General features: G+C 34.9%; 1 long non-coding RNA gene and 1 pseudogene across 2 annotated transcripts; both read left to right on the forward strand.

The window, feature by feature from the left end:
* On the forward strand, positions 1–2,825 carry LOC148296278 (uncharacterized). The gene is made up of 3 exons (XR_015833980.1): positions 1–138; positions 428–512; positions 1,736–2,825. It is a non-coding gene; the product is annotated as an uncharacterized LOC148296278 (long non-coding RNA).
* Positions 2,826–2,921: 96 nt separating this feature from the next.
* On the forward strand, positions 2,922–11,140 carry LOC148296279 (putative disease resistance protein At4g27220; annotated as a pseudogene). The gene is made up of 4 exons (XR_015833976.1): positions 2,922–7,882; positions 8,245–8,481; positions 9,124–9,723; positions 10,158–11,140. The product of XR_015833976.1 is annotated as a putative disease resistance protein At4g27220 (transcript).
* The last annotated feature ends 5,163 nt before the right edge of the window (positions 11,141–16,303 follow it).

Below are 16,303 nucleotides of genomic sequence, written 5' to 3' on the forward strand. Positions count from 1 at the left end.
TAGCGAACGTGACATACTCATTCACTTCCTCTAAGTAATTCTCAGTTCATATATTGTCCCTTTTGTGGTTATAATTAATTATATCATTCAAGCTTCTCGCAAGAGTTCACCAGCTGAAACATTGCATTGGAGAGCTAGGTAAGTCTTGAAATAGTTGTTTGCCTTCACACTTCAGCACAACGCAAGTGATTCGCTTGACACTTTACTTGGAAATCTCATGTTCGTGACCTTTGTAATATTCTTTCTGTATTTTTGGGGATTAAGGGCCTGTTTACTTTTTTTGGTTTCATGCCTATAAGTTTTCTTGCTTTTCTTCTTCCAAACCTACTTAGCATTATTTTGTCCTATTTCTGTATTATTTATTATCTCACAGCACAAATATATATATCTTTGTTTCATCTATATATTTCTGGCTTTATGTCTGCAGTCTTTCAAGGTAGTTGTTGCATGGCGTTAGTGAGATAATGAGCATTCGGATTACGGATAGTGCTATAAATTGCTGCTAACTCAAGGTTGGTTTTTCTTAGAAATTTTTAATTTTCTTTATCGACTACCTCTTGGCACACACTCATGCGTTCACCAATTTACTTTTGTTTCTTCTTCTTATTTGTTTTTTATAATTGTGATGGAGAACCTTTTAGAGTAAACATACATTAGTTTATGCATTAAAAAACAAGAAAACAAATGAAAAAAACAAAAGAATGAAGTTGTTCAGCAAAATTACATAACCAGGGATATTTGAAGGGTTTTTAATGTTTCACTATTTGTGGTCTCTTCCTTTATATATAGATTTCATTTTATGATCATACACCCATTTTATTAGATTGCTTTCTTAATTAAATAAACTTTTTAAGTTAGAAAACTGTTGAAGTTAGCTCAAGTGGTGAGGGAATGCAAGGTAATGACAAAGAATTAGGATAGGTGTAGGTTCAATACCCTCTAACATAGCCAGAAAAAGAAATAATGATTAAAAAAAAGGAATGTTATTTTCTAGAATTTTGAATGCTTCACCCAAAAAATGTGTTAATTTTAAGTTAGTATATATCCATGTTTTCATTTTTAGCAAGTACCTACCATTTTTTGAAATTGTTACACGTAGGGTTCATTTTAAATGACAATGTGGCACACATAGGGTCCACTTAAAAAAAAAAAATGAAGCAGAATAAAATATTAATAAAACATTTGAAAATTCAACTTAAGATTAAAAAAAAGATTCTTAAACCAAAAAATTAAACTTAATAAAATAAATACTTATGGTCCGCTTGATAACGATTTCAGTTTTTTGTTTTTATTAGTTTTCACTTTTCATTTAAAAAAAATTAAAACTACAAAACTTGTTTGGTAACCAACTTTAGTTTTAAAAATTAAATTGAAAATTGTTTAAAAGTTGTTTGATAACTTATTTCAGTTTTATTTGGAATTTGGAAATGAAATTTTTTTGGGGTCAAATTGTGAAAATATGAGATCATATATAATGAAAGTCCATGTTTCAAATATGATCTTAGTCGGGAGGTCCCAAATACGGAGTTTGGTGACTTAAGTGCAATGCATGTGTGGTGTTGTTAATTGGTAAAAGAGAAACGAGAGAGAAAAAAAACTATCCTTATCTCTCTTAGTGAATTAGCAGTAAATTAGAGAGAAAATTAGTCAAGTGAGCAACGTTTTCGAGGACAAAGCACTGGTCATGTGCCGGTTATTGATTTGAACTTTGTGATATTATTTGTCTGCTTTGCAGTGAGCTGAATGAAACTATGAGGAATTAATTGGATTTGAAACTCGGATATAGGTTTTAAAATGATGGATTCGACTGGAATTTGAGCGGGGTAGTGTTTGTCACCAAAATAGGTGTCGTCTTAAATTTATATAAATAATCGCAAGTGCATAAATCGAATGTAATGTAGACATGTAAGAATGAGGTCATACAAACAAGAACTGCACGAAGAAGATAGAAAGCTAATCCAACCCGAATTAATTCAATTACTAACCTAGTTCCATCCAAGGATGATTTGTTGGTTGAAAAGACAATTAAATAAAGCATAAAAAAAAATTATGGGAATGACAATAAACTAAGGTATTAGAATCCACACCACACTATTCCATAAAACTCTAATTATTTACCTATCAATTCCCATAGAGTAGCAATCTAGAAATCAATTTACTACTTTCTCAAGATATATCAATTAAGCCTCCAATTTAATAAATCTTTTGTAAATCCCCCCTTCATTTATTAGTATAAATTCTAAGCATCACATGTAAAAACAATTATTTAACTATAAAGGATCAAAGTTTCCTAAGTATCCTAAGTGAAAAAGGTTATTTGAATGACAAGAGATCAAAGAAATTTGTATACTAAAAATATAAAACCAAGGATGTATTAATAAATTAATCCAAAACTCTTAACTACCATAAATATATGATAAAAGCGGTGAAGAGAAAGTTAATTTATTAATCATGTGAAGCCAAAGTTATTAACATTGAAGAATATAATTAGGAAATAAAAGAAAAAATATGATAAATTAATTTTATAATGGTGTTTCATCATTAACAGAATTTAACTAGACATAAATAAAATAATAAACTACAGCAAAAGATAAAAACTAAAGTAGAAAGGAAAAATTAAAAACTGCATCATAAACCAAGATTATAAATTTACGTTCGATTTGTTGAAACATTCTTCACAACTGGTTCCGTTCGATTTGTTGACCAAAACCAAAAATTAAGTGAAAAAACCCAAACCACTGATTCTGTTTGGTCGGTTTGGCAGTCTATCGATGTAAATTGCAGCCCTAGGTGAAATGGGATATGAGGGCGACAACTAGGGTGAGATAGAGGGTGGGGGCCGCGTCTGGAAGTTAGATTGGGGGAGGGGCTGTTTGGCCTCGTCGCCTAGCGTGGGTTGGGGGTGCCCCTTGAGGTTGACGATGTCCTTTTAGAAGAGATGAAAAAACAAGGTTTTGTTTGTTTGTTTTTAAAATATTTTTTTTCTTATTTTTAAATTCTTCTTTAAGAACAATCAAGGTAGATGACCCTTGGGGGCTTTAGGTTGCTTTGCCTGGGCCTTACTACACACACATACCTGTATGGATTAATCACAAACCCAATAATACATGATCTACTCATAAGACAAATAGAGTGTTCAAGATTTAAGGACTAGTATGCATTATTGCGACTTAATATTCTTGTTTGACATAGAAGTACAACTTCCACGAAAGAACTATTAATTGATCGCGTTTAGTAAATTCACCATCTATAGAGCAGATGCATACTTTTCTTAGTGTCTCTACATTAATGACTAAAGAACAGTCGTCCTCCTAATTAAACAAACATAAGATGCCCCAGTTTTTATGGATTATCAATACTCAGTTAACAATCCTATGGCTATGAACTACATTGACTATGAGGATGAGAGAGAAAGATCTCATGAATCTAATTAACTTTTTTACTTTCTCTCTATTTCATTTTCATTCGACTATTGTTTAAGCATATAATTATTTATTGGAATATTTCTATCAATAATGATCTGGCCATTAATTTAATATAATTACTAAGTAAATATAGGTAATATCCATAAATGATTAGGTTTTATAGGATATTTCCCACACAATATATAATGGAACAGTATTATAGGTGGCCCTTTGAGTTGGGCTTGACTAAGCATCTACTGATCGATTGTTTATTGAGCTCGACTTGACTTAGCATCTATTGATTGAGTGTTTATGGTTGGCTCGACTGAACTCATTTTTTAAGTGAGTTTAGAGCATCCATAATTCTAAAACACCTCTTTAGACAACATTTATGGAGGAATTGAAAAATAGAGAGACCCCTAGAACACCTCTTTAGACAAATTTTACTGAGTAATTGAAAAATATGGAGACCTTTAGGAGCTCCTAAATTTGAGAGAGAGAGAGAGAGAGAGAGAGAGAGAGGATTTCTAATGGCTCCCTATAATTTAATGCTCCCTTATTTTAATAGTATTTTAACCATTTATTTAATGCCAACTATTTTTTGTTGTTGCTTTTGTGTCTGCACTTTATTCAAAAATTGAATTAAAAAAAATATTAAACTAGAGAGTATGGTTGGAGTTGAAATTTGATAGAGAACTCCTAAAATACTAAAGAGCATGATTGTGGTGGATGCTCTTAAACTCAAGTTTAGCCCAAGTTAAGAAAATATTAAAATCAATGAAAAAAAATAAATCAATGAACGTTTTTAAGTACACAAATATAATAATTGCGACATCTTTGCATTTAATTATAAGATTGTAAAGCCTAACGTTTATGACCAAACTTGAATGAAGCAAACGCAAGCTATTTCATAAAAAGATGTGAGCTGCTAACGAGATTTGTCAGCTGGGCACACCAAAGCTCAAGCTGGGGTCATTTTAACAAGGGGAGAATTTCACTTAGACTCCCTGAAGTTTGGTATAATTAGAGTCAGATCCGACATGTTTCATTTACTACAATCACACCCTTTTGTTAGTCTATATCTGTCTCGTGTTAACTATAGTTCAAAGGTCAAAATAAAGACTAAAACTTAAACAAAATAAAATATAGAAAAAAATCCTAGAACAACCCAAACACCCCAAGAGCATAAGCCCAGAAAATCACCCCACCCTCGTCGCTCATAATCATCGTTTCAAACCTGCTGTGATTGACATAAAAACTAAAGTTTAGTTGCATATCTAGAAACGCTTAGTTTCAAATCTAATGAAATCAAATCACCATCCATGAAACAACCTGAAAGTAGATGGGAGGATTTCAAATTAAATTGAAACAGAGCATCTCGTCGGTAGAATATAATATAATATCATATACGAATCCATTGATGATGGGATGATTGAGAGATCTCAGAATCCCATTACCTTGAGCAAATCAAGGAGTGGGCGGTGGGTGTTTGGCAAACGTGTTGTCAAAGTAGGAATTGAGAAACAAAAATAAGAGAGAGAGATACCAGCGGTGGGTGTGGCTGTGATGGTTTGGTGTGTTGAGAAGTTTTTTTGGTGGGGGAGGAGGAAGAGTGTTGTTTATAGATTATGAGTTAGAATTGCTAGGAGATTTGTTTGGTTAGGTTTTTGATTGGTTTACCTTTGAATTTTTCATAATTAAAAGTGTAGGTGTTGAACTGCAACATAAAATGGAGGAGATTGGTACTTCAATTGCATCTAAAATTGTAGAAAAACCGGTGGCACTAATTGGGAGACAACTCAGTTATCTAATTTACTACGATTCTAACATAGAAAGTCTAAAGAATGTGCTTAAAATTCTTGATGACAAGAAAAATGACCTGCAAAGATTTGTGGATGCTGCAAAAAGGAATGGTGCAACCATCAAAAATCAAGTTCAGAGCTGGCTGGAGAATGTAAACAAAATATTTCATGAAGTGGAAGAACTTGAAAAAAAGGTCAACGAGCAAAGGCGGTGTTTGTATGGATTGTGCCCAAGTTTGAAATCGCGGTATTCTCTGAGTAGGAAAGCCAAGAAAATTGCTGAGCGTGTACTTGATCTCAAACTAGACGAAGGACTAAGTAATAATGTTGCCAATCCTGCACCTCGACAACAACTAGGGTCAATAATCTCTAGTGAAGGTTTTAAGGGTTTTGAATCTAGAAAAGATGTCATGAATGATGTACTTAGTGCTTTGAGGAATGAAAAGACAAGAATAATTGGGATTTGTGGGATGGGAGGTGTGGGTAAAACCACAATGGTGAGAGAAATCATCAAGAGATTAGAAGGAACCAGTCTGTTTGATGATGTTGTGATGGCAACTGTCTCCGCAACAGTTAACATTAGGACAATTCAAATTGCAATTGCACAGTCACTAAGTATGAAATTCGTCGATGAAATTGAATCTATAATAGCACAAAGTTTACATGAGAGAATCAAGCAGAGTAAAAGAATCCTGATTATATTAGATGATGTATGGTCAGAGCTTAAATTTCAGGATGTAGGAATCCCTTTTGGTGTTCATGAAGGGTGCAACATTTTGTTGACATCTCGAAATGAAGAAGTTTGTAAAGTAATGGGGTGTAAAGATGACATTTTTAGAGTCCAAGCCTTAAATAAAGAAGAAGCATGGGAGCTTTTCAGGGCGACTGTAGGTGAATCCTTGGACAATGATCCTGATTTGTCTCATGTTGCAAAATTGATTGTTGACGAATGCAAAGGTTTACCCATTGCTATCATAACTGTTGGGAAAGCTCTTCTACCAAGTAATGGCAAGCATGAATGGAAAACTGCCTTGCATGAACTGAAACATTCCCTCCCTGAAAACATCCCTGGAATGGAACCTGAGGTTTATTCTTGCATAAAATTGAGTTATGATAAATTGGATAGTGATGAAGTCAAGTCATGCTTTTTACTTTGTTGCTTATTTCCAGAAGATTATGATATTCCGATTGAGTATTTGGTGAGGTATGGGGCGGGTCGAGCAACTTTTAGAAACACCAACACAATCGAAGATGAAAGAAACAGAGTGCATTCTTTCGTTGGACAACTAAAAAGAAGGTATTTGTTGATGGATAGTGAAGAGGAAGAGTGTATCAAAATGCATGACATAGTTCGTGATGTTGCTATATCAATTGCCTCAAAAGATCCTCACAAATTTATGGTAAGATCGTTTGATACAGAAGGTGGAGATGGAGGATGGTCAGGATTACAAAAAGCTACAAACCAAGAACATTACAGTGCAATTTCATTAATTAATTTTAAGTTAGATGAAGATAATACAGATGGTTTGGAGTGCCAAAAACTTGAGCTTCTACAACTGATAAATTTCTCCAGTTCAGAATATTCCCACCACTTTAAAAGGTTGAAAGAACTCAAGGTTTTAGCTTTCTTGGGGATGGATATGTCAGGTTATTTGGCCTCGAAAAGATCTCTAGCTCTTGGAGAACCCAAGTACCTTCATACCTTGTGTCTAGAGGATTGTAAATTGGGAGACATATCTCATGTTATTGGAGTTTTGGAGAATTTAGAGATTCTCAGCTTTGCTCGCTCTGATATCAGTAAGTTGCCTAAAGAAATCAGAGATCTTCAACGATTAAGGATTCTAGATGCAACAGATTGTGAAGGACTTGAAGAAATTCCTCATGGTGTCTTATCCAACTTAAGGAGGTTAGAAGAGTTGTACATGGCAAAAAGCTTTCTCAATTGGGGGCCAACAATAGGAAGCAAGGACGAAACGAGCATGGCAAGCCTTGATGAGGTGACGTCTCTATCTGTTCATTTAAAAGTCTTAAGTCATAGAAATACTTGTTGGTCAGATAGTGCAGAATGAGTTTCTCTTAAAGAACGAGCATATAAGATTTCATGTATCTATCAATACTAGTCGATCACACAATGCTGGAATGCCTGGTTATCTATTTGAAAAGAGTTTGATGCTTTATGGTGATGTAACGGAATATATGGAGATTGGAACAATTGGATACCTTTTGAAGCAATCTGAAGACTTAAGCCTACAGGACACATACAATTTAAAGAGTTTGATGCTTTTGAAGCAATCTGATGATCAAGGGAGCTTTCAACGCTTGAAAGTTTTATCAATCATGTTTGACTTCACCATAAAGTATCTTATGAATGGAACAGATTGGACTCGTCAACATCCAGACAAGCGCTCCTTTATGAACCTAAGATCCATTGCAATTAAATTGTGTTATGAGTTAAAATATGTCTTTTCACTATCCGTAGCACAAAACTTGGTACAACTCCAAAGCTTAACAGTTGAAAGTTGTCATAAAGTAGAAGAGATCATATCAAATGAGAGAATGGAAGATGATAATGCATCTCACATGATAAAATTGTCAAAATTAAAAGTTTTGAAGCTTTGTTATCTGCCCGAGCACTTTGGTTTCTACACGAGCAACCAACACGACTCTACCTATGAGGTATATATGTATCTAAATATGTTAGTTAAACAAATAATTAATCTTTTGATGCTTAAATGGTACATATGCTTTTGCAATAAATATGTCATTGAATATTGATTTTTGTGTTATTATTTCTACATACATAAGTTAGAATAATAGTTAAGTTTGTCTGCATATGCAATAAATGTTTATTTGTAAATAGTAATTGAGGGAAATAGTGGGTAGGAAAAGGATTTCTCAAAATTTATGACAGAGGATGTGGGAATATAATTAAGGCAATTTGGAAATAAGACAAATGGTGGAAGTTCATTACTTATGTATTTCTTTCTTTTTGGCTCATGTGTAAGTTCATTATTTATGTAGAATTAATTATTTTACAGATTATAAAGCCTAATGATGAAAGTGTGAAGAAGATGAAAGAGACTAGGAATGACAATCAAGTTGCTGGGTCGACCTCATCTAAATCAAAAGTATTTCCTTCAAATTGCATTTCATGGTTACCAAATCTAGAGGAACTACAAGTGAATTCTTTGACAAGTGATGTGGTATTTGATTTAGAAGGGCATGACTCAGCATTTTCTCAACTACAGACATTTGAAGTGTGCAATTCAAATGAGGTATGTATGTGTTTGTTTGCATGTGATTTTCATAGCGATTTTAGAGTCCCTTGGATTGCATGGAGGTAAGTAACTTGAAGTTTAGAGTCCCTTGGATTGCATGGAGGTAAGTAACTTCTGTGAGTAAAATGTAGTAGGTACCCATAGCACAGATATCACGTGCTAAAATTAATGATAAGCAACCAGCCACGCCATCAGAAACAAAAAAAAATAATTAAAGAATCACGTGCCCTGATCATGGGTCCAATATCACACCACAGAGCTACTCAGAAAACAGCTTTATTCAGACCAAAAAAAAAAAAAACAGCTTTATGATATGACCCATGCGCCGTGCTACTTGTTTTCTTGTTACTAAAAATAAAAAAATAACAATACATGTACCACAACTATTGCTTTATGATATGACCCATATGCCCCAGCTTTAGAATATTAGACATTATTTATAATATTAATTCTATGCATTACTCAAATTTTAAGTTATATGTCATCTATTAATCTCATAACACATGAGTGAACGAAGTACCATATAATAATTTCTCTGTAGAAAGAGCAAAGGAGTCGAACATGAAGTTGTCGCCTTTATGAGTAATACTTATTGAGCTGTCATCAAATAACACTATTTTTCTTCTTTTACATCACAAGGAGCATTTGTGGAAGAACGTTCAACCTGGATTCCAAGGTTTTCAAAATGTAAGATTTTTAACAATTTTCGGATGTGGCAGTCTGAAATATCTATGCCCCTATGAAATTTACAAGCTCCTTGAGAATCTCCAAGAAGTCTTTATATATTTATGTGAGAATATGGAAACTATAGTACTGGCAGCTGCTTCCATAGAGGACAATATCCATGAAGAAGGGAAAGAGACAGGTGGCAGTGGCGCGAGGACTTTGTTTCCCAAACTACTGATCAATAGCTTCACACTTGAGAGATTGCCAAACCTTGAGAGATTTTTCCCTGATGCCTTTTCTTTTGCATGGTCCTCCTCCACGAGAACTATGGTGGTGAAAAGTTGTCCCAAATTAAAGACATTGGGCTTTGCACCAGTAAACAAAAAGCTCCCCGCAGCAGTTGCAGAGAATTTGAGTGATGATCATGTAAGAGGTAGAAAAGAATCAGGATCTGGATGTGCATCATCAACTGGATCTAGATCTGGATTTGGATGTGCGCCACTAGTTTGCTTACAAAGTCGTCCATCTAGTCGCAACTTTACTCAAATACTGCCCCGCCCTGCAAATAGAGAGGTACGTCATTATTCTAAAGCAATATTTAGTGTCTATTTTGTGAAAATTGGTCTTAGGTATAGATTTCATTGAAGATAAAAGATAAATAAAATAAAAAAGAAAAGTTAAATGGGCTTGGCCCAAGCACGACCCATGACAATTGTAAACACTTGTTCATTTTCATTTGGGAAATGATCACCATTATTTTCGCAAACAGTTTTATTGATATCTAGAATGTGATAATATACAATAATTAAACTGCTTAGTTAAACAATAAACAACATTGGTAACTTCTTTTTATATGAATACTAGTAACTTGCTTAGTTCAACAATAAACAATTCACTTTTCTTTTTTAAACAACGTTCTTGATTTCTAGAATGTGATAATATCCCATATGTTTATGATTGAAACACTAACAAATTAATATACAATTACTTTTCTACCCTTTTGGCAGGTTACGCCGGCGAATCTTCAGACCTCAAGTGCTAGCCACAATCTAGAAGATCTTCGTGTAGAAAGTTGCGATTTATTGGAAGTGATATTTTTGGTTCAGGAAACCCCTTCTACTCAAGCATTTGATAAGCTGAGGGAATTGATGTTGGAGAATTTACCAACGCTGAGCCACATATGGGAAAAGGGTTTACAAGTTAGCTCAGGCTTTGGAAACCTGAGATTACTGGGAGTAGTGGGCTGTGGCAATTTGAGATACTTGTTTTCACTGCACATAGCCAAACTTCTTACCTGCCTTGAGATAATAGGAGTTTTCAGTTGTAGTGCGATGGAGAAAATTGTTGGAGAGGTAGAAGGAGGAGGAGAAAGTATTGAGGATGAATTGACATTTCCGCACCTAAATTATATCATACTTCGGAATTTACCCAAACTTGAATCTTTCTGCTCTCAAGCTTATACTTTGAAGTGGCCAGCCTTGGAGGAAGTCAAAGTTGACGAGTGTCCAAAATTAAAAGTGTTTGCTCCTGAGTCTCTGTATGTATAAGCAGCCGACATGTGTCTATAAAGCGTCCACGTGTAAAGAAAAGAAGGTATGTTTTCAATTGAACCAAGCACTATGGTCGGTCACTATAAAATCAGTAGAAGATATATATAGCTTAATATATTTTCATGAATTGGCGTTGCTTTTTATTTTTCTTTGCCTTATCTTTCTTATGTCATTCGTCCATCTCCACATTTTTTATTATTATTATTTTTAAACTTCTTTTCAGGATTTACTATTGTTTAAGCATTAGAGAATAATTTCTATACCATAATTTTGTCTCTAATTGGCACAGAGAAGCCATAAACCCCTGATACCTAAGCTCTATGTTCTTAAAGATTATACTACGTACCCTGATAACACAAATGTAACTCAATAAAAATTACACTAATTTTCTTATATGCTTAGGAATTAGGCTTTTAATTGGACTATAATACAAAATAATCTCTAATCAACTAATTAATATAAAATAAAATAAAAATTGCATTTAAAATGTCTATATATGGCTCGTGAAAATGCTTATTTATATATGGCTCGTTAAAATGCTTCTAAGGATGGTATCCATTACATGCATTTTCTATTTTTTAAAGTAGTATTTAACCATTAATATTGTCCAGTAGCACTTGCATAATATCCATTACATGCATTTTCTATTTTAATCATAGATAATAATTTTTTATTCTTTATTTTGCATAATCTTTGAGAAGAATATCATCAGAAGCCAAGAAGCTAGGGACAAGAGTACATGATATGTTGCGGTGCACATCTACAGGATACCATGACATACCAATTTCGTTACCGTCGCTTTCATCACTGATTATACGTGTTCTTTGTTAATGTTCCTCATATCCTGCCATTGCATCTCTTTGATCAGATAATTTATTTATTATGTTTAGTTGTATTATAAAACTGGATTTATTTGGACCTTCCTTTTCATATGTAATATTACCGTATTGAATCTTTGGATGTTTGGCTCAACTGTTGGTATCTAGTTAATCAAATTACAAGCATGATAGTTTTAACTTATATTGTTTAACTTATATTGGTATCCAGAAATAAGGACAGTTTAGGTAGCCTGAATGGCTTAACTCCACAAGTATCATTGCCATAAAACTCAGGACCTATCTCCACCACGTTGTTTAACCCGAAAATATGAAGCTTTCTGAGGGACGGCAGTTGCCCCAGCGATGGCAACAAGGAACAATGTTTACAATCTCTAAGTTCATTAGAAGATAGATTAGAGAAAGAGGTGTCTCCTAACCAACCTGTAAATCTTATACCCCCATAAGATTCAATCACAAGGTCCTTGACGTTTGTATGAGGCTGAAGCTTTTGGAGCCTTTCTCCATCTTTTGCTGGATCCTCAGTTATACCATCTCCCCATCGCATCCTCGTCATGCGCAATCTTACCAAGTCCTGAGATCACAAGTGTTTTGCTCAAATGCTCAAGCTTTTAAAACTCTAATGTAATGGTCAGTGTGTTTGTCTAAGACAAAATATGGTAACAATCGGAGCTCTTTGAGCTTCCCCATATTTGGCGGCATCCTTTTCAAATTTGTACCTCCGGTTCCAAGACGACGCAAGTTGATTAGCCTTCCCAAGTTGGTTGGTAACTCAACAAGAGCTTTACAATTGAGCAACATAGTGCTTGTAAATTATACAAAACACACATTGTATTAGGTAGTGACCAAATTTTAGGGTAAATAATGACCAATTTGCCCTCATATTTAACGGAAATATTGACAGAATGTAACGGTGGGACCATTTGAGTAATTAATATAGAGTTGATGGACCATTTGAACGAAAAATTTAATTCAGGCCCCAAAATATAAATCGCGTACAAGTTTGGGGACCATTTGAGTAATTAACCCATTATATATATTAAATAGGCTTATTATCACAAAACGTCCTTAAGGTTTACGAAACTATCAGATTGCATCCTTAATATTTTTTTTGTCATTCACGGTCCTCAAGGTTAGTATGTGGGATCACAAATGGTCCATGCCGTTAGGTTCCGTCAAAAACTCCGTTAGTTTGCTAATGTGGCATATATATATATCTGCGAATGTTCACACATCTATCACAAATGGTCCCTGCGAAATTTTTTAATTTTTTAATTTAAAATTCATAAAATTTTGATTTTCTTTTTTATTTTATTTAAAAATATATATTGTATTTTAAATATGTATGGCACTATATTTTTGAAGACATATGCTATTTGGCGGAGGAGAAGTGCATCAACCTCATAATCATCCCGTTCCACATGCAAGCTAATATAGACGGCGCCATGGAGGATGCCAACCCTAGTTTGAAGAGCATCAACAATAACGTGATCGAGGAGGCTCCCTTCTCCGTGGCGGTTTTTGTCGACCGCGGATTTAGTATGTCCCATATGACCGAGTCATACAAGTACACCTCCCTGGCCTACCGCCACTTCGCCATGTTCTTCATCGGAGGGGCAGATGACCTCGAGGCGTTAAGCGTATGCATGGAGGATGGCAGGAAATCCGAGGGTTAACTTAAAGGTTGTACGGTTTATCGTTATCCCAAATAACAACAACAGAAACAGCAACGACGAAACTGATCCAAAGGTAATGGAAGACAGTGGGAGGGAGAGGCAAATAGACAAGTTGTACGTGGACGAGTTTAGGCTGAAGTCCAAGCACAACCCCAACATACAATTCTTGGAGGAGGCTGTGAATAGCTGGGAACAAACTCTGAATCTCATAAGGGAGTTGGAGGGTGAATATGACTTGTACGTAGTGGGAAGAAGGCATGGTAGCACATCACCAGCGAAGGCATTTTCGGATCATTATTTGAGCCAGACTGACGATCAATTGGGGCCTCTCGGGGAAGCATTATTGACTTCAAGTTTTGCAATTAATGCATTCATTCTTGTAGTGCAGCAGGGGGCCGTTGTGGATGAACCAGAGGATGAAAACGTTTCGGTTATATGAAATTAGCAAAAACCCTTCAAAATTCTTTGTGAACTTAGAATAGGATGACTTGACTTAGATCCTTTTCCTTTCTTTTTTGCTTCTTGTTTTGTTTTGCTAAATCAGGAAAAGTTATAAAGAAATTATTCACCCTTTTCATTGCATCTAGTTTTGAACCGTGTCAGTTCTATATTCAAGATATAGTAGAATGATACTGAGAGTTTCAAGAGCGAGCTTGTAGCTAAAGTGATTGCGAGCAGGTGCACTTTAAGTTTTACCACTAAGGAGCGATGTTAGACCAACAAGTAAATGGTTGGAGCTTGGATGAAACATTGGACATGCAGCTTTTCTTGCATATGTTTGAGCTAAAAAAATTTCCTGTTTCTTAATCACATTTATGGATTGAATTGAATTACATAATTTGTCTATGGATTGAATTGTGAACAAAATCCTCATATAGAGTTTCAATGTATATAATGGAATATCTGTAGAATTTCAATGTTTATAACTTTTGCCAATAAGCTAGACTTGTCACATGAGAATCTTCTGTCTGACTAATAAAAAATTGAAAAAGAATAATTACAGCTATATTTGAAACTTAACTATTAACCTGTCCATTCACCCTATGAAGAAGAAGAAGAAGAAGTTACTACTATCAACTGTCAACAAAAACTTTTCTTTTGAGAGAGCTGAACAAGGGATAGCTTTTAAAATGATTCAGACAACTCAATTGTGTTCTGTGTGACCTTAAGTTTTGATTTGAAGCTTTGTCAAATATTTTCATCAGAATTTAATTACGGTTTGTACAGAAGATTTTACCATATCAGCATTTCGTCCTTGGTTGCAGTCGAAGCAACTATGAATGCCTGAAATGCTAATTGTTAGTTAGTATATGAAAGAGTTAGCACAATGAAATGCAATGAAAAATCACTCAAGAGCTGGCAGCTATTTTAATTGTTACCAAAAGAAAGGGGAGATAGAAGGGAAAAGACAAGTCCAAATTTTATTTACAAATTCGTAGAATATTAGCCAAATCTGCTAAATGATTTCAGTAGAAAGTCACTATGCCATATATGCCTCGCTGTAAGATTACGCTTGAAGTTAGAAAATAACAAAACTATATTCCCTTTTAACTATTCAAAAAACAGCTCAATCAATAAGAATGTGCTTCAAATTTTCAAGAATTTTCAAAAAACAACTAAACTCGACTGCTTTGAATGAAAGTTAATACAAGAAGTAAATTGCCGAACTCATCTTTAAGGACTCTTTAGTAGCTCTATTTTTCAGTGCAATTTGAACGGCCAGAGGGGCCATCTGAATTATTTGGGTCTCCACAGAGCGATTATCCATTCCAAACAACAAAAGAGATAGATATACAGGAGATTAATCACAACTGGCAGGAATCGTAATAATAACAGAAGATTCCATTAGCAGTAAGCATATAGTCCAAGAAGAACAGCGGCAAAATCAACTAACCTGTTAGCTTGTTGCTCCTCAAGCTGTTTTGTTCTGTATATCACTTTTACTCCCTGAAAAGTACAACAAAATTTATCGTCGACAAATTTCACAACATTAAGCACAGTAGAACTAACAGTAGAAATGCATTTGAAGAGCATAAGCAGTCAGAGTGAAGTATATTTTAACTCACAGGAATGGACTCCAGAATTTTAGCAACTTCGGGAGATGCAGCCTTTCCTTCCACAAAAAGGAAAAAGGTAGTAGCTCCAATGACCTTGTGATAAAACATCCATGGTAAAATCTGATCTAAGCCAGCTGAAGTACTCGTAGTAATACATATCTGCACACAAAACTAACTTGTTAAGAGAGGAAAACTTCATTCTACCAAAATGTTTGCTTTCCTGATATTAATAAGCAGTACTCATAAAATAACTAGAACAGGAAAGTCCTAATGATACCTGATTCATATAATCAAATTCTAATACCCAACCATTCACTCTATATACTGGTACCATATAAAGTCTAATATGTAAACGGCAATGTTATCATATGTTCTCACTGCGAGTCTGCAGAACAGGTCGTCAATGAAACAATCAATCGCATTACGTTTATCTATTTGAATACCCAAGTTGCTCATGATTATACATCAAACCACATATAACACTCATTAAATGGCTGTAGCTAATTCTTCATTACATTCCATGATTTGAAGAACTATGATATTTCCTATATTCTTAGGCTGTGCAGAATCACTTGACATGCCATTGCAAGTGTAAAGCATATATAATAGTGTCTTCTATTAACAAGTCAGGCAAGTCTATTTGGAAAGCAAGGTTAAGTTGAGGTTTCCAGAATACGGATGAAGTCGGTTCACATTATTGCATGGCATTTGAACAGAAAGTGTTTCACGATTGAGATGATAATATGAAAACTCAAGCACCATATGTAATCTCTGTTGGAAAAATGGCTCACATTTAGTATGCAAGTGAAGGAGGAAGCGACCGGTCGCTGGGTATTTGCGACCGGTCGTTTTGAAGCAGATTCGAAGTCTGGAGGTGAAGCTGGAAGTCGCGAAAAGCGACCGGTCGCAAGGTGCAAGCGACCGGTCGCCTTCAGTCAGAGTGTAAAGCGACCGGTCGCCAGTAACGGGCGACCGGTCGCTAGGCTGCTGTGCTGTTTTCTTCCACGCGTTTTTCAAGAGGCCTTCACATGTAT

Source organism: Prunus avium, chromosome 2 (assembly GCF_965620075.1).
Source record: "Prunus avium chromosome 2, drPruAviu1.hap1.1, whole genome shotgun sequence".
In the NCBI taxonomy this organism is placed as follows: domain Eukaryota; kingdom Viridiplantae; phylum Streptophyta; class Magnoliopsida; order Rosales; family Rosaceae; genus Prunus; species Prunus avium.